Here is a 19,602-nt window from a genome sequence, read left to right as displayed (position 1 = left end):
TGTTGCGTCCTTGGTCGTGTTCAAATCGGACTCCTATCTAACAATGCAGTTTTGTAAAATATGAGATGTATCGTTAATGAGAGTAGTATCGATTTATCGAACTTTCTGAGAGAAGGGAGTGTAGACAATTTGATTAAAAACTAGTTTATTTTGTGGATCAAATTCTGAAAGGAGGGCACCAATAAGCCACTCTGCCACTAAATGGGTATTTAGATCTATTAGATACTCTATTTGTGCCCTAAGAATAGGAAAAATTGGCAACAACTATACAAAATTATTAAAAGAAAACCTGTCAGCTGATACATGCTGCTTGAACCACGGGCAGCATGAGACACTGGTTGTATTATTTTAGCCAGGTATGTTTTTTAATAGGAAAATGTATAGTTAAAAGCTAGCTGGGAACCAAGAAGCTCAGGTGACTAGTCCAAAATACCGGTGTCCGGCGCCTGCTCCCTGCCCCACTCACCTTGAGTGACAGCACTCTCTTTTCTCAACATGTGTTCATAGAAAAGTGATTGATATTATTCTTTATAATAGCACCATTAATTCCAAAGAGCTTTACAGACATTATTACTATTGATATCCCCATTGTGGCTCACAATCTACATTCCCCATCAGTATATCTTTGGAGTGTGGGAGGAAACCGGAGAACCCAGAGGAAACCCACACAAACATGGGGAGAACATAAAAACTCTTTGCAGATATCTTTGGCGGGATTTGAACCCAGGACCAGTGCTAACTATTGAGCTTTTCTCCAAAGTTGTTGGGGAAAAGTTGCTGGGGATGGGCCTTTTGGACTAGTCTCCCGTGCACCTCAGTCCATGACTGGCGGTTAACTGTAGGTTTTCTCTGAAATGTCACAGCGTTCCAGAGTAAAACATATCTGGCTGAGATCATACAGCCAGAGAATAATACATGCGGATATTTTGTAGGAGCCGTCAGGTTCCCTTTAATCAAGATTAACCATTTTTGAGCTGGTTGAACTGTTACCGTATCTTAAATTACAGTACCATTCACTACATGTAACTGCTTAGCCACCAGCCAAAAAGGTTGGTTTCATAAAGCTGAATAACTTTAGGGAATGATGAAATGTTCTACATTACCAAATATAATAAGGAAGGGATAAAAAAAAAATAAGACGGAAAGTCAGAACAACAAGAAAAATACAGAAAATCACACTCCGGGGAAGAGCACTAGTAAATGGAAAGTACACGACAGAGAATAAAAGTACATCGCTACAGAAAAATAAATTAGAGCCAAATGAGTTGGGATGATAATTACATAGTATGTTCTCTATATTACTTATTCCTATCGAGTTTTCTCCCGTGTAGGAACAAGCTCGTTTCTAGGTTAACTTGGTAACATTTCCCCTTAGTGCTAAACATAATGTAGTTTCAGTAGGATTAATTACTCCTTGGAGACTCCGTTTCTGTAGTCAGGTTTCTTGGTTAGTTTTTATTTTAGGAATGGAGTCAGAAATACCATGCATCATGATTTTTCTGTAAACCTCAGTGCCAGGTGCTGGAGAGAGATGAGATATGATTATTAATAAGGCAGTGTCTGTAACCCTGGGACGTAGAAGGCTGAGCGGCAGCAAGTAAATAGTGCGTCGCAGTCTATAGACGGGACCGTTAAACTTAATTACAGGCGGCTTCCAGTCATATGACTAATTCCCACATTTCACATTAATCATCAGATGTCTGGATTAGTATTTAAACACCTTTGCTGGCTGCAGTCTGCAGGATGCTCACAAAACATATTTGTGGCTGTTTCAGAGGCTGAAGAAATCAATAGTGATTTCCATCGGGTTGACAGATAGTGTAAAATGTAACATAAAATATGGATAAAGTAAGGAAGAAATTCCAAATGCACTGAATAATGGAGCCAAGGTGACAAAGGATAAAATGTTCATTTTACTCTTTTTTTTTTCTCTCTTAATCTCCCAGACACAGTATTTTCTGGACTTTTCAGTCTCGGAAGATAAAACATTGGCTACCGAAGCCTGCAGTAAATTCAATATTTTTAGCTGGAGTTTGGCAGTGGAGAAATGTTTGGAAATTACAGATATTAGCACTTTACTCAACTAACAAAGTTTTATTTACTGTAGTTTCTGCTATAATTCAGCACCAAAAAAAATCACCACAGGCTCCCCGGCTCCTCGGGGGAGGGAATGTGTGTACTATATTTCTACAGACATCTCCTTTATGGATGTCTGGTACACCAGTAGAATACTATATACTGTACTTATTTATTTAAGCCCTTTTCCATTTCTGTAGAAATGGTATCATCTCCACAGACTACGCTACACACAATGACCCCAGTTAATCAAAATCAGAGATTTTCTTCATGATCCTGATGGCAGGCCGGTTTGGAGTCAGATGCTCCTGATTCCCTAAGAGGCCCATGTCTCTTAAGGAATCAGGAGCATCTAACAAGTTGCATGCACCTCACCACTAATCTTACTCCAGTCACATACTGGAGTAAGGAACGCCATAGCTAGTCATGAATTAGGCTAGCTGTGATGTCACATCCCCATCCTGCCCAATTTGGTGGAGTTGGGAGAAATTGATATGAAGACGCCAAAAGTACAAGATTTTTGGGCAACTCTGAGTTGCGCAAACATTTTGCTACTCTTCAAAGCAATTTATCCCAGAATTTTTGGCTAAATTGCTTTGATGTATCAGGTCCAATGTGTTTTGGTAGTTTATGCCACATCAGCTCTTGGATGGACCAACAGAGAGCAGGGGAAATGTCTAAAGCATAGTGTGCACAATAAAGGTGTGGAAGGCTTTTTTTACAGAAATGAAGAGGACTAGGACTCTAAAGAAACAGAAGATTAAAAAGAAAAGTATTGACTCCATAACTAAGCTGCGAGTCTAGGGCCCTTTAGACACCATTTCTATGGATGTCTCTATGTACCATTACTCACACAATGAGATTTCATCAGATAGCTTGACTCGACTGCAGATGCACCTATGAAGATTCCAGAAGGTTTGTTTTGAAGCTGAATTCTTGTACTTGTGCACAATTACAGTAGCTGTATCTGCTGCAGTAGGAAAAAAGACTATTCTGAACCAGAGCTGAAAGATATGTGGCTTCTTATGATGGCAGACATTCACAAAATGAGGAAAAAGATGGGGGGTTGCCTACATCAGAGCTAGGGAGGCAGACAGAGAGAGAGAGGACAAGCTACTAAAGGGCAAACCTTATTGCAGAGCAAAACAACAGCAGCAATACAATACTGTATGATTCCCAAGTCGTGGGACATGAGAGAAAGCACCAGGTGTTATAACTAATACCTAAGCATTACGCATTTTTGTAAAAATGTAGAAGTGAATGGAAGGAGTCATGCATACACAACCACTACAACCACTGCAACCATCCATTCATAGCAATTGCAAAATGGAGTCCCATTCAGAAGAGAAGAGCTACAAGACATTTAGGACAATTCTTGTGAAATAACCCTGTTGCTATCCCTTTTCCAAGTGAGTGACTTACATATGACGTAAAGAAAATCTGATTTATCAGACGAGGAGACCTTTATCCACGGCTCCATGTTTCAGTTCTGATACTCAACTGATCACTGTAAGCGCTTTTGGTGGTAGCATGGGGATTCTGAACTATCTGCAACTATACTGCCCCCTGCCCAGCAATCTTATGATATACTGGATGTTCTGACTTCTTTCTATCATATCCAGCATTAACGATTTAAGCAATTTGTGCTACAGTGGCTCTTCTAAGAGACCACCCCAGGCAGGCTCTCTGTACACACATCAGTGAGCCCACTTTCAGGGGCGTAATGATCGCAGAGATCGTGACCGCTACCTTGCAGGTAGGGGGCCTTCTGATGCCAGCACAAACTTTAACTATATGTCTTCGGATGCACATTCAGCTAAAGTGTATTGTGGTGCAGGGGACCCGTCGGGTCTGTGCGCTGCAATAAACGCTGCTGGCAAATCAGGGGCCAGCAGCTGGTGTCGGCGTGCACGTGTCTGGGGGCGCATTACAGTGACGTCATGCTCTCCTGTCGCTTGCACGCTGAAGTCAGCTACCGGCTTCAGAAGAGAACATCTCACGGCAGAGATGCAGAGGGAAAGTAAGTAGAATCGTTTATTTTTTTTCTATGCATTAAAGAACAGCGGCAGAATGGGGGACATGCATACCAGATTGGGGCCCAAGATAAGGGACATGCATACCAGAATGGAGGATATATATACCAATAGGGGCCCAGGATCTATACCAGGATGGTGCCCAGGATGAGAAATATATATACCAGGATGGAGCCAGGATGGGGAACATATACCAGCATAGGGGACATATACAGTACAGACCAAAAGTTTGGACACACCTTCTCATTTAAAGATTTTTCCGTATTTTCATGACTTTGAAAATTGTACATTCACACTGAAGGCATCAAAACTATGAATTAACACATGTGTAATTATATACTTAACAAAAAAGTGTGAAACAACTGATAATATGTCTTATATTCTAGATTCTTCAAAGTAGCCACCTTTCGCTTTGATGACTGCTTTGCACACTCTTGGCATTCTCTTGATGAGCTTCAAGAGGTAGTCACCGAAAATGGTTTTCACTTCACAGGTGTCCCCTGTCAGGTTTAATAAGTGGGATTTCTTGCCTTATAAATGGGGTTGGGACCATCAGTTGTGTTGTGCAGAAGTCTGGTGGATACACAGCTGATAGTCCTACTGAATAGACTATTAGAATTTGTATTATGGCAAGAAAAAAGCAGCTAAGTAAAGAAAAACGAGTGGCCATCATTACTTTAAGAAATGAAGGTCAGTCAGTCCGAAAAATTGGGCAAACTTTGAAAGTGTCCCCAAGTGCAGTTGCAAAAACCATCAAGCGCTACAAAGAAACTGGCTCACATGAGGACCGCCCCAGGAAAGGAAGACCAAGAGTCACCTCTGCTTCTGAGGATAAGTTTATCCGAGTCACCAGCCTCAGAAATCGCAGGTTAACAGCAGCTCAGATTAGAGACCAGGTCAATGCCACACAGAGTTCTAGCAGCAGACACATCTCTTCAACAACTGTTAAGAGGAGACTTTGTGCAGCAGGCCTTCATGGTAAAATAGCTGCTAGGAAACCACTGCTAAGGACAGGCAACAAGCAGAAGAGACTTGTTGGGCTAAAGAACACAAGGAATGGACATTAGACCAGTGGAAATCTGTGCTTTGGTCTGATGAGTCCAAATTTTAGATCTTTGGTGCCAACCACCATGTCTTTGTGCGACGCAGAAAAGGTGAACAGATAGACTCTACATGCCTGGTTTCCAACGTGAAGCATGGAGGAGGCGGTGTGATGGTGTGAGGGTGCTTTGCTGGTGACACTGTTGGGGATTTATTCAAAATTGAAGGCATACTGAACCAGCATGGCTACCACAGCATCTTGCAGCGGCATGCTATTCCATCCGGTTTGCGTTTAGTTGGACAACTATTTATTTTTCAACAGGACAATGACCCCAAACACACCTCCAGGCTGTGTAAGGGCTATTTGACCAAGAAGGAGAGTGATGGGGTGCTACGCCATATGACCTGGCCTCCACAGTCACCAGACCTGAACCCAATCGAGATGGTTTGGGGTGAGCTGGACCCCAGAGTGAAGGCAAAAGGGCCAACAAGTGCTAAGCATCTCTGGGAACTCCTTTAAGATTGTTGGAAGACCATTTCCGGTGACTACCTCTTGAAGCTCATCAAGAGAATGCCAAGAGTGTGCAAAGCAGTCATCAAAGCAAAAGGTGGCTACTTTGAAGAACCTAGAATATAAGACATATTTTCAGTTGTTTCACACTTTTTTGATAAGTATATAATTCCACATGTGTTAATTCATAGTTTTGATGCCTTCAGTGTGAATGTACAATTTTCATAGTCATGAAAATACAGAAAAATCTTTAAATGAGAAGGTGTGTCCAAACTTTTGGTCTGTACGGTATATTAGGATGAGCCAAGGATGGGGAACATTACCCCACAATAAAGGAGAGGGGGTGAACTCATATGTCCTTATAGAATTTAGAACGCTACAAGAACCCATATATCTGACCAATATGCGGGAAGGGCCCAGGTCCAAATTTTGCAATGGGGCCCATCGGATTCTAGTTACACCACTGCCCACTTTTTTGGTCACTCATACCAGATCATGTTTTGCACTCTATAGGGACAGACTTGATCCGTTATTTCTCTTCACAATGAGAGGGACAGGAGGCTGAGGGTATTATAAGCAGAATTTATTACCAAACTAATGCTAATATAGGAAAGGCAGATGGTCCACTGGGTAAAAAGAGTAGTGAGAAATTAACACTGTAGCCTTGCATCATTAGGGTCCTAGGTTCAAATCCCACCAAGGACAACATCTGCAAGGAGTTTGTATGTTCTCCCCGTGTTTCCGTGGGTTTCCTCCAGGTTCTCTGGTTTCCTACCACACTTCAAAGACATACTGATAGGGAATGTAGATTGTGAGCCCCAATGGGGACAGTGATTATAATGTCTGTAAATTGCTGGCAAATGAATGGCGCTATATAAGCAAGTAAAATTAATAATTTTTACAATTCAAGCAACATCTTGTGTTCTGATGCCAAATTCTCTTGTTGAAGGTTGTGGGATGCCACAATCCCCATAATTTAGACTTGACTGCTGCTGGCTCCTTATGGTCAGTTTTATTCTTTTATCTTTTTTGTCAGACATACTGTTTTTAAAAAATGTATAATGCGGAGCTGATTTTTATTTTTTTATAAAAAAAAGGGGCAGTCACAGGGTAGTGATAGGTATTCTGTACATGGCGTCTTTGTGTGCACCACAAGTTGCAGCTCTTTGTGGAGCCAAAACTCTGTCCATCTGTGTGAGACCAATCGCTGCACGATTGTGAAAAAAAATAATGCTGCCATTGACCATTTCGGGCAGAGTTTTGGCTGCATATCACATGTGGTCTCACCCTTAGGGCTCATGCAGACGAGAGTATAAATCAGACATGTCCTGTCTGATTTTTGATGAACATGAACTGACCCCCGTTTTTAAATAGGGCTGCTCAGATGAACAATTTTTATCTCGGTCCAACTGTCCGTGAGAAAGAAAAAACGCAGTTTGTACTCGGATAAGACTCAGCCATTCAAGTCCATGGGCGCGTAAAGAAAAAAAAAATCAGATCCAACATGGATCATCCACGTGGCACCCGATTTTTACAGATACATTTCTATTATTAAAGAAGTTGTCCACTACTTTGGCAACAATGTATGATTGGCCGGGGTCCGCAACGCGGCACCCCTGCTGGTCAGCTGTTATCGGTGCCGGCAGTGGCTGCCGCCGGCCGGAAGTCCTTACCTGCGGTGCTTGGCCGTCAAGTTGTAGTGCCCGCCGCAGGGTACTGCACATCCGCCTCCTATTCAATTGAATGGGAGATGGATGTGCAGTAACAAGAGCTGGCAGCCGCTGGCTCCGGAAACAGCTGATCAGCGGGGGTGCCGCGTACGGGACCCCAGCCGATCATACATTGATGCCCTATCCTACAGATAGGGCATCAATGTCAAAGTAGTGGACAACCCTTTAACCTAGGAAATTGTATATGATCATGTAGATTTTTTAATGTTGACATATGCAAACGGATCGCACACAGATGTCAAACGGACATCACACAGACGTAAAAAAAAAAAAGACACAAGGATGAAAGTAAGCTGGCCTTGTTGGCATTGTTTTCATCTCTTGAAAAGGGTCATACGATGACGAATAGGATTGCTATGTTTAATAGATGGCACAGGTGAGATTTTCTTTCTTTCTGGGAAAAAGTTAATTTTGCATATTGCATTGTCCATATGACTCCATAAATAAGGAGAGTCCTTCCCCCAAATATAAAAAAAAAAACATTTGCAATTAAAATAATTGGATCCGTTTTTTGGACAATGTGTGACCATCTGCTGCAGGAGAAAGCACGATGAAAGCAGCAATGAGAGACAGTTCATCGAATATAAGAGGACAGACCATCGAGAAGCAGGACTTATTAAAAACAATCCCTCCATGTAATGTAATTTTTCTGCTTATTTCATACTCACTTGCATATGGATAAATGCAAAAATTCCTTTCTCCCGGCCTCTGCTGTAATTCACAGTCATATGCACAGGTTTGCATTATGTGACAATGGCTTTTACACCTTCAGATCTGAGCACCTGCACAATGGCAGCGTTCTGTAGATTTCACATTACCATGTGGAACTAATTAAATGTATACTTCCAGCTATGACAAAACTTGGAGCTCTCCTGCTTCATTTTATTTCTAAGTAACCTGGAGATAAGCAATACAGTTATATTACATTGCAATGTGCCGCCATACTAAGCAACCACAAAAGCATTGATTATGGAATGGGTGCACTAAAATAAATACACTTAAGAAGCTTTTCCTGCAACAAATGTAAGCACAAATTCAATTAAAAGTAAGGAGATCTCTTACAAAGCCTAAAACCTTTTTTCAATTAAGATAATTACCCTCCTTCATAGAAATGTTCTTTTTCACAGAAGTCATTTTTATTCTAATAATTGTTTAGAGACACCTGTAACAGCTTTCTTTCATTTTAATTACATTACAGATTAAAACGGGAAATTCAAAGGTCTTTAGTTTAGGAATTATTATTGCATGAGGGATCAGACATCTGCAACCACATTGAAGCCAAGTGCGTAATATTATTAACCAAAACACATGGACAAAAGTGAAATGTCACCCATCGTGATGGTCAAAGACTGCACTATTTGGTTTCAAAATCTTACGCCCATTGGATATCACACTGGGTGGAGTTTCAGATGCACTCAGCCCAGTGCAGTGTAAGGTCACCCTAAGGCCACGTTCACATGTTCAGTATGTTACATCAATATTTGTAAGCCAAAACCAGGAGTGGAACAATCAGAGGAAAAGTATAATAGAAACACGTCACCACTTCTGCATTTTTCACCCACTCCTGGTTTTTGGCTGATGTAAAATACTGACCAAATACTGATTGTGTGAACATGGCCTAAACGTGTATTCCTCATTGATCTTAGAATTAAGGGCCATTTCATCAAAGCTTTTTACACGAGTATTCAGGCATAAAAAGCTTTGAAAAGTCACATAATTTTGGTACAACTTGAAGCTGCCCTAAAATCTTGTGACTTTTGCCATTTTCACTCAGTTTTTGACAAGCTTCGACAAAGTGGGTGGAGCTGGGGTGGTTATGGGGGCATGGCGACCGCCACTTGTCAAATTCATGATGAGAAGTGACGATTACTACATAACAAATCTTACTCTGGCAGAGACTGGAGTAGAATATGTGGCGAGGTGCACCCCACTCGTCCGATGCTCCTGATTCATAAAGAGGCATCTGCTTCTTCATGAATCAGGAGCATCTGACTCCAGCCCATCTCCTCATCAAAATCAGCATGAACAACGTCGGTCTTGATTAATCTGGCCCATTGTTTCCCCCTTTTTTTTCTAGCATATTTGCTAACATTTGCTAGCTATCATCCAGGAAGAGCGTCCATTTGTAAATTTGTCAACAGCCCTTTGTCCCTTTACCCAAAGCCACACCCTCTCATAGAGAGGCTCTCTACACCCCATTTCTGCCTGATCCTTTCCCCACCTTCCGGAATGAAGAAACTTCCCAGAACAGCTGGTATCTGGAAGATTAAAGGCAGGATCCAGTGGGCCTAGGAGATTTGCTGACAATTCAGGAAGTGGAAGAGGCCTCCCGTTATTCCAAAAGTGTTGACAAATACAATGTTTTGAATAGTAACTAAACTTTTTTTTTTATAAATCAAACCAACAAGCAAAGATAGGAAGCTTGTAATATATCTTAGAGAAATTACTTTTCCCACTTATTCACTTCTTATCTCCTTGCACTGTTCATTCAGACTCAAACTGCTCGAATCTGTTTACAGATCTGTATTCAATAAGGAATCAAACTATAGCTGCTGCCTATAAAATCTGTGGAGGAGGGGAGAAACTGGAGGGAGAAAGACACAAACAAATATACAGTACATACAAAAATGGTCCTCCTTTCATATGACAGGTGCTTAGATCCAAATGAGGCGGTACAGAATCATCAAAGTAAAACAACAGTTTAACCCATAAAATGAACAACACGTTTCATTGCAGCTCCTACGCCTTTGTCAGATTCAACCTTTTTTCATTTAATACAACAAACTTTGTTGATTCACTTCGGTGACTTATCACCTTGTTTGGATCTAAGCAGTGCTTGTCATATTGAAGGAGGACCATTTTTGTTTGTATATTTCTTTGATGATCCATTTTTTTCAATTTTTTAGTCTTCATAGAAGACTTGAACCTGCTGTAGTCTGATCACTTGTTCTATATACTGCAAATCCAAAACACCTTCTTCAGGTCTGCAGTTGCCACAGCAATCCATCGGCACCATGTGATGACATCACGGGGGTAGAGGCGATGGATGCCTGGGCACGATCGCTGCACTTTAATGTCACTTTCAGTGATTGACATCATCATTTATAGAGTTACACAGCAGAGATCAGAGCTAGCTCCACTCACTGCTGTTAGGGTGCAGCTGTGTTATACAACCTATGTGGAGAAGGAGCTGTGATTTTAGATGCTGCAGGGTGCCGATTCTGGCTGTAGGACAAAAATATCCAGGTTTAGACCTCATTCAGATGAGTTGAAAGGGGAACAGGTGTTGCATCCGGAATATAGTTGCTTAAAAGGGAATTACATCCATCGAAATGAGGCCTATTCCTGGATCTTTTTGTACTAGGGCAGGGGTCAGCAACCTGCAGCACTCCATCTAAACTTACAATTCGCAGGTTGTCAAGCCATGCGGTGTCTTGTAGTTTAAAAGGCTCAAGGTTGCAAAATTCTTAATCAGACATCAATAATGAAGTTGTAATTAAGGTAATTTTTGACCCCCTTCCCAACATAGGGTGCAGGTAGAAGTACTAGATCGCAGAGCTTTCTATCTTCTACCACCGCTGTCATGCTAAGTCTAAGAACAAGTCATCACATTGGTCTACTCTACTCAATGCAGTCCGGGAAACTTGTCCACTTGTCTGAAATACGCTAAATGTTTGCTTGCCATGTACAGTTATTCCTAAATGATCTGAGTACTGAAGAAGATTCATCAAACTTGTCATTTTCCTACTTCAGAAAGCCTTTTATCCGTGGATCTTTTTTTTTCTTTCTTGAGTGGGTCAATCCTGCCTTTCTGCCCAGCCTATAAAATGGTAATGAGCCGGGAGACAAAATGCTAATTTGATTCCTAAGCAATATGCAGTATTAACCGAGCCATTGAAACGTTTATGATTCGGGCTACTCGGTGTCTTCTGATTCATGACAAGGCTGAATTAGCTCCAAATGTAATTAAATGACAAATTCCAGAGGGCTGTCAAAGATCTGTACTAATGAGGATACGAGTGTCACTCGGACTCAGTAATGTGTAGTAGGATTTCGAGAGGACAGGCCACTTGACAGTGTCGCAGATCAGGTACTATACAGCGTGTATAGGGAGATAATTTACAAAAATGGCAAATTCCTTTGAGAAGTTAGTTGAAGTCTATGTCTCCTCTATGGGCTTTTTCTTTTATTCCTTCTCATTATCATTTTGTTATGAACAATTAAGTGAAAAATTGTCATGTGAGACGTTTGACAGGAAAAAGTACATTTTGCTGTTAAAAATATTAATCCTTTGCAATTTTTTTTTAATCGTGCCTAGTATATTTTATAAAAAACATGGCTGTTTTTTTTTACCATAAACCATGCCAAACCTGTCCACAGGTTGAGTGTGGTATGGCAGAATAGCGCTATTCACTTCAATGAAGCTGAATGGCAATAGAAACAAACAATGTATAGGTGCCATGCTGTTTCAGGAAGAAAGCATGCATGTTTTTCTAATACTGTTCAACCCTAAAAATCTATGTTAAGACCTTACTCGGATGGGTGTACTGTAGTAGTATTTGCAGCACTGTGCAAAAGTTTTAAGAAGGGGTGAAAAAATGCTGCAAACTAAAGATGCTTTCAACAGAACAAGTGTTAATAATTTATTTTAATTATTATTATTTTATCAATTAACAGAATGCAAAGTGAATGAACAAAAGAGAAATCTTTGCCTTCTAAACAGCATGAAAGCATGAATTCTTCTAGGTACACTTATACTTGCAAAGAAAGAAAAATCCAGTTCCACGGAAATCCAAAAATCTTTTCTTTATTTGTGTGAATAGAAAACACTCCAGTTGGTAAATTTAAAATGCCATAGTAGTAGATAAAACAACTAGTTTCAGGTCGTGAAACCCTTAATCAGTTGTTTTATCTACTGCCATGACATTTTAAATTCACTGACTGGAGTGTTTTCTATTCACATCAATAAAGAAGAGTTTTTTGGATTTTCGAGGAGCTGGATTTTTCTTTCTTTGCAATGGGGATCTTTAAATAGTGCATGAGGGTGAATCGGACTATATTTTTCCCTACACTTATACTTGCACATAGTTTTTGAAGGAACTCAGCATGTACATTGTTCCAAACAACTTGGAAAACTTAATAAAGATCTTCTATGGATGTAGGCTTGTGCGTATGTTTCTGTTTCTTCATATAATCCCAGACGGACTCGATGATGTTGAGATCAGGGCTCTGGGGAGGCCATATCATCATTACCAGGTTAGGCTGAATGTTACACGCACACTGCTAGGTTCAGATAGGGGCGAGACAGGTTACATGAATTCATTGTAATCCTGGGGGAACCGTTACTCAGGGCGACCATAGACCATGTGCTGCAGCTTCTCTCAGGCACACAGGGGTATTGACTCTCAGGCACAGACACGCAGGCTGTTTCACTTGCTGACCAGACACACTTGACAAGAGTCCTCATAAATGGTAGAACAGTAGCATTTAATAAGAAGCCGCACAGCCAGTGCAAGTTAAGTCTTATGAGCAACAGGCTCCAGTGACAAACAGTACAGTTTCCTTAGCAGCACAGCAGTTCACAGTCTTCCCAGTAGTACAGGACAGCACAGTTCTAATGCAAAGGCACATTGGACCCAACCTCTGTTGATGAGATCTTGTAAATATTCTTTCACTTCACGGTGTAATGGTTTCAGCACAGACATGTAACTGGTTACCGGGGTCATGTCTTTCAAATTGATTTTCAATTGCAACGACGGGATACAGCCTATATCAGAGTCATCTTTAGAGAATGCATGACACTCTTCTCTCAACATCTGTTTTGCTATCGCTATATCTTCATCACACAAGTGTTCCAGGGATACTGGGGGATCCCAGGACCCTGAGGAGGGTAGTGCAATTTACTCCCCTGGGCAACTCCTGTTCCTTGTTAGGGAGACTGAATTCACGGTAGACCCCTGGGCGGGTCTTACACTGGCTGGATATACTGTTTTAATGGTTTCAATGTGACCTAACACAGTCTTTGGATCCAGTCTAATATCGTGTTTCGTAGTATTAATCACTGGTACTGTCACTCGAACAAACCCACCAGTAGGAATCGTAAGCACAGTGTCACCTTGTACTAGGCCTTCCGGAAGTTCTGAGGAGTCTTTTCGCATGAACAATCTTTTCTGGACTTTTCTTCCCGGTTCTACCGGGACTCCACACCTCACTCTCACCATTTGGTTTGCAATTTGGGCGCCAGCCTAACTTGACTTCTTTTAGGTCCATTGTATTCTGTGCTTTATTTACTCTATGAATCACATTTTCTGCCACAGTGTTGGGTATGGCATGTGATGTGGAAATTGCATCCAAGACCAGCGTCCCTGACTTGTGCTTCGTGATGACCTCACTGATTACATTATAACCCAGGATAGGATCCTCTGCCACGTTCTGATCACTAGTCACGAGAAAAGGTACAAAAAGCTCAATGGTGTTGCTGTTCTTCGTGGCCCTCAGTTGGAAAGTCACTTCCACCCAGCCTATGAAAGGGATTTCGGTCTGGTTGACAGCTTTGCCGTGGAGTTCCACTGGTCCTAAGAGTTCTTTTAGCAACCGAAGGCAGGTATGTGGCAGGTAGCGCCTTCTCCATTCTTCATATAAAAGGCTCGTTCGGGCTCCTGTGTCCCACAGTGCTTTTACCAGGAGTCCATCTAGCTAGCACTGGATAAAGCACCTTTCACCGATTAGGCTGATGAGGCTATCTTTACTGACCGAGGAATCCTCCTCCCAGGAGTACATCGTTTGACCTCCGCACTGGGCATTGAGTAACTGATGCCACTGTCTCTCTTGCAGCTGTTGTAAACGGGAACACACTTGGGGATAGTACTGACGCAGGTGTTTTACCTCATGCGCCGTTCTGGGGTTTGGTGAGATTTAGATTTGCTTCTGGGGCCTCCTCCATGTCGCAGTTACCAGTCGTCCCGCACTGGCAACCTGTCTTTTAACCCAAATGACCATTGGCATTCCTTGGGATAATGTCCTTCCTCACCACGTCTTAGACAGTGGACACATACCTTACTCTGATTTGATGAATGGCATGCTTCACAAGCCAGGTATCTTTTGTTTTGGAACCCACTCCTGGGTCTGAGGGATACAGGTTCTGGCCTGGAACTAATCAACTTTTTCACCTCAATCAACTCGGCTCGCAGTTCTCCTACTACTTCCTCCCAGTCAGCGCTGGCGGTTCTCTCTTTTGTTGGTGATTTAAGGTTCACTCTCGGAGGTGGCACTGGTGGGTCTCCATGATGATCTTCGGACTGGCTACTGGAGGTCTCCAACTTCAGCTGACTCATTTTGGTGATTTTAGGAGCAGAGCCTTTCTTTAACTTCTGTTCGCTCTCTGACTCCAAACTAGCTGCCTCATTCATTTTTTCAATTATGACTTCATCCAGAATGCCAGGATCTTCTAGGTACTGTTTCAGCTGCAACTTGATGTCTTTGCTGATTAATACCGTTCCCAATGATCTCAAGAACTTCTTCTGGACTAGTCCAGCATCAAACTTCTCTTCCGCTTCTACATCTCTGGATGCAAAGAACAGTCTATCCTTCAGTTCAGTTGCTCTGAACAAGAAACTTTGGGGTGATTCATTATTTTTCTGTGAGAGGTTAATGAGTCAATGGAACAATTCTGAAGTACTCTCTTCTTTATAGTGCCCTTTTAAAATTATCTTCAGCTGTTGCAAGGTCAATTGACTCTTCATTTCTAGCATACTACAGAGGTTCAGTCCTGGGCTAAACGCTTTCACCACCCCCTCAACGATCTCATCTGGCTGGCAGCCTTTATGTAAGCCTGCATCGATCTGGTGCAACAAGTACATATAAGACAGTCGCTCTTTCTGGTCACACTCTCCAATCTGTCCCAGTATCTTGAATTCTTTCCTTATGGTGATTTGTGGTGTAAGAGAGGACTGTCTCCCTGATTTATCTAACCCAAGCAGGTTAAAGGTTCTGTCTGAGTCTATCACCCATTCAGAGGTTTTGGTTGATTCCTGCAGGGCTGTTGTTAGGGCTTTGAATTGTTCTTTCAATTCCTATAGTTCAGTCTGTGGATGGAGATTCCCGCTTTTGGTAATTGGTGCCGCCCCTCCATCCTCCAACTTCAACCTGGTTAGAAACTCTGTTAGTTCCTGGAGGAATGTCCCCATGATGTCTTCAGCTTCTTTCTCCCCCAGCTCATCTATTTTTGCATTAATGGCAGCTAACAGTTGCCTGCGGTTGTGTGCTTTAGAAATCTGTTCTTCTGACATCTTTATATGTTCTGCTACTGTTCTCAATTCTTCACAGGTCAACTGAAGAAGCAGCTCACTAATTCTGTCCATTTGTATTTCCACATCCATTGCTGCTAGTGAGTTTTCTTTACGGCTGGTCCCCTTTAACTGGTGTAGCAGAGTTGAGTTGAGGTGCTGTGCTGCTGTGTTTTTCCAGACACTTTTCCTCTTCTCCCTCTACTCGCTAATTCCAGCTCAGGACTCCCTGTATGGGCCACCAATGTTACACGCACACCGCTAGATTCAGATAGAGGCAAGACAGGTTACATGAATTCTTTGGAATCCTGGGGGAACCGTTACTCAGGGACCATGTGCTGCAGCTTCTCTCAGGCACACAGGGGTATTGACCCTCAGGCACAGACACGTAGGTTGTTTCACTTGCTGACCAGACACACTTGACAAGAGTCCTCATAAACGGTAAAACAGTAGCATTTAATAAGAAGCCGCACAGCCAGTGCAAGTTAAGTCTTATGAGCAACAGGCTCCAGTGACAAACAGTACAGTTTCCTTAGCAGCACAGCAGTTCACAGTCTTCTCAGTAGTACAGGACAACACAGTTCTAATGCAAAGGCACATTAATGAACACAGCATTCTTTACAGCACAGTGAGATGGAGGGGGGAAGGGTTTGCTGAGAGAGATAATCCCTGTGATACCATTTCTTACAGTCCTTATCTTTCTGCTTGACAACACTCTGCACTGCTAGTTCAGGAACTCTACCTGACCTGTGCTTAGCTTCACTCATCACTTGAATCCTTTTCACTTGCAGGGGCGCTTCTGTGAGATATAGAGCACACACACCGCCTTTCTATTTGGCTCCAGCCAGATAGTAAACAACTTTCCCACAATCCCCCTGGGGCTCTGCTCAAACACTCCCCTTGTCCTGTGACTGTGTTAACTCCTCTAGTTGCTGGATGCTTCTGGAGCACAACACTTCCTGTCTCCTGTGCTTGTGTTACTTCTAATAGTTGCTGAATGCTTTTAAAGCAACAGCACTACTTCTGTATGTCACACTCTGCAACAGCACTACTTCTGCATGTCCCACTCTGCAACAGCACTACTTCTGCATGTCAAATGAAGGTAGTTCTTAATGGCATCAGAAGCCTCTCTAACAGAATTGCATGTTGGCTAAGAATCTGTCTATTTAACAGCACCATGAGCACTTCCATTTGCTTAAATGCAACTACAAACATTTTTCAAGAGCACCTTCTCAAGAGCACCCCAGTTCCTAATTTTTCTTCATAGTTGAGTCCTTTGGCCTTGTTTCCTTGTTGAAGGTCTGGTTTTTGGCCCCAATTCTTCCATGAAGACCAGATCTGGTCACATTTCTTCAAACAGTGGAATGGTATAACTGGGTCACCCTTAATACTGCCAGGTCTGAGTTGCTGGCCATCTTCCAATTTCATGTACTGTACTAAGTTTCTTTGTCCGACCACTGCGATTCTCAATACTGCCCATTTCTTGATGTCCTCAATGCTTAGACATACAGACAGATCATTATAAATCATGCAACACCATCAGGGAGGAGTCTGATTGGCTCCAAACTTATTCTGCAGTAGGAAAATGGCCCAAAACATACAGCCAATGTCATTAAAGGGATTGTCCAGTCAAAAGTGATAAGTCTTCAAGGGTTTGCCGGTATGAGACCTGGTAACGGAGTGGGAATGTATACGTTATACATACCCCCAGCCAGTGGGCGTGGCTTCGCTCTCCATACACTTGCATTGAGCGAGCCCGCGCCTTCTAGTCGGACACACCCACAGGCGGGGCGTGGCCTCGCTCTATACAAGTGCATGGAGTGAGGCGGCGCTGAATGGCCGGGGGTATGTATAATGTATACATAGCCTCTGGTCCCGGGTCTCATACCGGCGAATCCCCGCAGTGCACAGTGCGTAAGTGCATAAATCTCCAAAAAAGCAAGGGAATAATACAATAGCCCATATCAATTTTCAGTGTATATATACAGTATGTGTATATATATATATATATATATATTCAAGTACCTGGGATTGTTAAAATATAACTTTTAATTTAGATCATTAAAAATTAACATCATACACCAAGGGTGGAACTTAGATGGCACGCATTACTTGAAGACAAAGGAGTTTGTGAGCAGATACTGCAGCAGCCAGGAGATCTGGCAGATGAATTGGTTATCTGAAAGGTCCTAAAGGGTGGACATAAAACAATAACGGCTCCCCTGATGATTCTGATGAACGATGAAACGCGTTGGGAGGTTCGTAAAAGGGTCACACACAATTACACTGAAGGAGACAAAGTAACCATGATGTCTTGATAAGTCGTCAAATGGGTGAGACCAATCCTTTATATATAAATGCCTAAAGCTGGATGTGGATGTGAATGAGGCATCCGGAGGTATTGTTGGTTTAGGACAAGATTTGGAGGAGATGTTTTTGGGGTATAATCTCCACCACCTTGTGGTGACTTGTAGTCCTGTAATATACCAAGGTATTATGCTGCATAGAATGTTTGGCTGGATTAGGAACAGCCTTTTCTTGCACAGGTAATTCTGGCACTGGATGATCAGTGTCCGTATGTGTCCAGATCTGTTAGAAACCCATGAACAGACTGGTAACTGAGAATAATCAGGATTGCCTTGTAAAATAAGTGCCGTGTATATATAAAAGACAGGCTATTTTCCTCGTTTTATATTTGACTTACAGCAAAAGGAAGGGCTGAAAATAGTAAAATTAGTATCGCTCTACTGGTACTGAAGATAAACAGTTGTGGCATGGAGTATGCACAAGACTGATAGCGATATACCAAAGTATGAGAAATAATATCTGCCACTAAGTACACACCTTACACCTTACCTAAGAAAGAGTCATTTTGACCAGGACCGCTATTGGATATACGGTTAAACCTGAGTGACTGCAGAATTATCACTTTTGACTGGACAACCCCTTTCAGAACTATATTTAGCGTAAAGAAGAATATTGAGTTGTAGAAGTGATAATATGGCCTCAACAGAGGCCCTTGCTTTCAACATCACCAAGACGTTACATGAAGAGATGGAAGGATTAAAACAAGCCTACCTTCACATGATATCTGTTTATGTTGTGTTATATATCTTTGGGTTTATAGTCATTTTTAAACATATGAGATACACAATAAAATATATGATTTTTTTTAGATTCATGAACTCCTTTTGTCTTTTTTTGTTCAATTTATAGTTTGGAGGTGCTAATGGTTACCACCATCAAAAGTAGAGAGGCTGTTTTAGCTTATGTTAGATTCACCTAGCCTCTAATTTTATTATGAACCTAGTGGATTTGATTTACCTACTCCACAGAAGATCAGGGATTAGTTCTCCAGGATGTTTGGAACAACCTTGGCTCCACGTTTTTTTAAAAAAAATTGTGTGCAAGTATATCTAGAGGAATTGGTGCTTTGATGCTGTTTTGAAGGCAAAGGGAGGTCACACCAAATATTAATTTGATTTAGATTTCTCTTTTGTCCAGTCACTTTGCATTTTGCTAAATGATAAAAATGAACTATTAACACTTCTATTTTTGAAAGCATTGTTATTTTGCAACATTTTCCCTTACAAGCCTAAAACTTTTTCACAGTACTGTATAGTATGTGTCAGTATTCCGAAAGTAACTGCTTCTATGGAAACAAACCTACAGCATATAACTATCTGTATTCTAGATGTAACACCCAGAGCCCCACACGAATTTGAGAACACAAACTTACAGCATTATAGAGATCTATCCTGATGTAAGTTTGGTTTAGTAAAACCAGGTGACGGATGGGGGGGACATCCAAATTATCTGACCAAATACTGATATATAGTGTATTTTTACTTCTATTGGTGAAACCATGACGCTTCCATAAATCCTATTTGGCCTTATGAAGACCATGTGCGGGGGGTGGGGGTGAA

At 41.8% G+C, this 19,602-nt stretch overlaps 1 protein-coding gene across 2 annotated transcripts in view; it reads left to right on the top strand.

The window, feature by feature from the left end:
- The window catches only part of EPHA6 (EPH receptor A6), a 1,434,803-nt gene that overhangs the window by 1,383,156 nt on the left and 32,045 nt on the right, over positions 1 to 19,602 (top strand). The gene's annotated exons all lie outside the window — the stretch shown is intronic.

This window comes from Phyllobates terribilis, unplaced genomic scaffold, assembly GCF_046119375.1.
Source record: "Phyllobates terribilis strain yellow unplaced genomic scaffold, ASM4611937v1 Scaffold_2__4_contigs__length_985480577, whole genome shotgun sequence".
Taxonomy (NCBI): Eukaryota; Metazoa; Chordata; class Amphibia; order Anura; family Dendrobatidae; genus Phyllobates; species Phyllobates terribilis.
The sequence above is the reverse complement of the archived record's forward strand: the minus strand, read 5'-3'. Positions and strand labels throughout refer to the sequence as shown.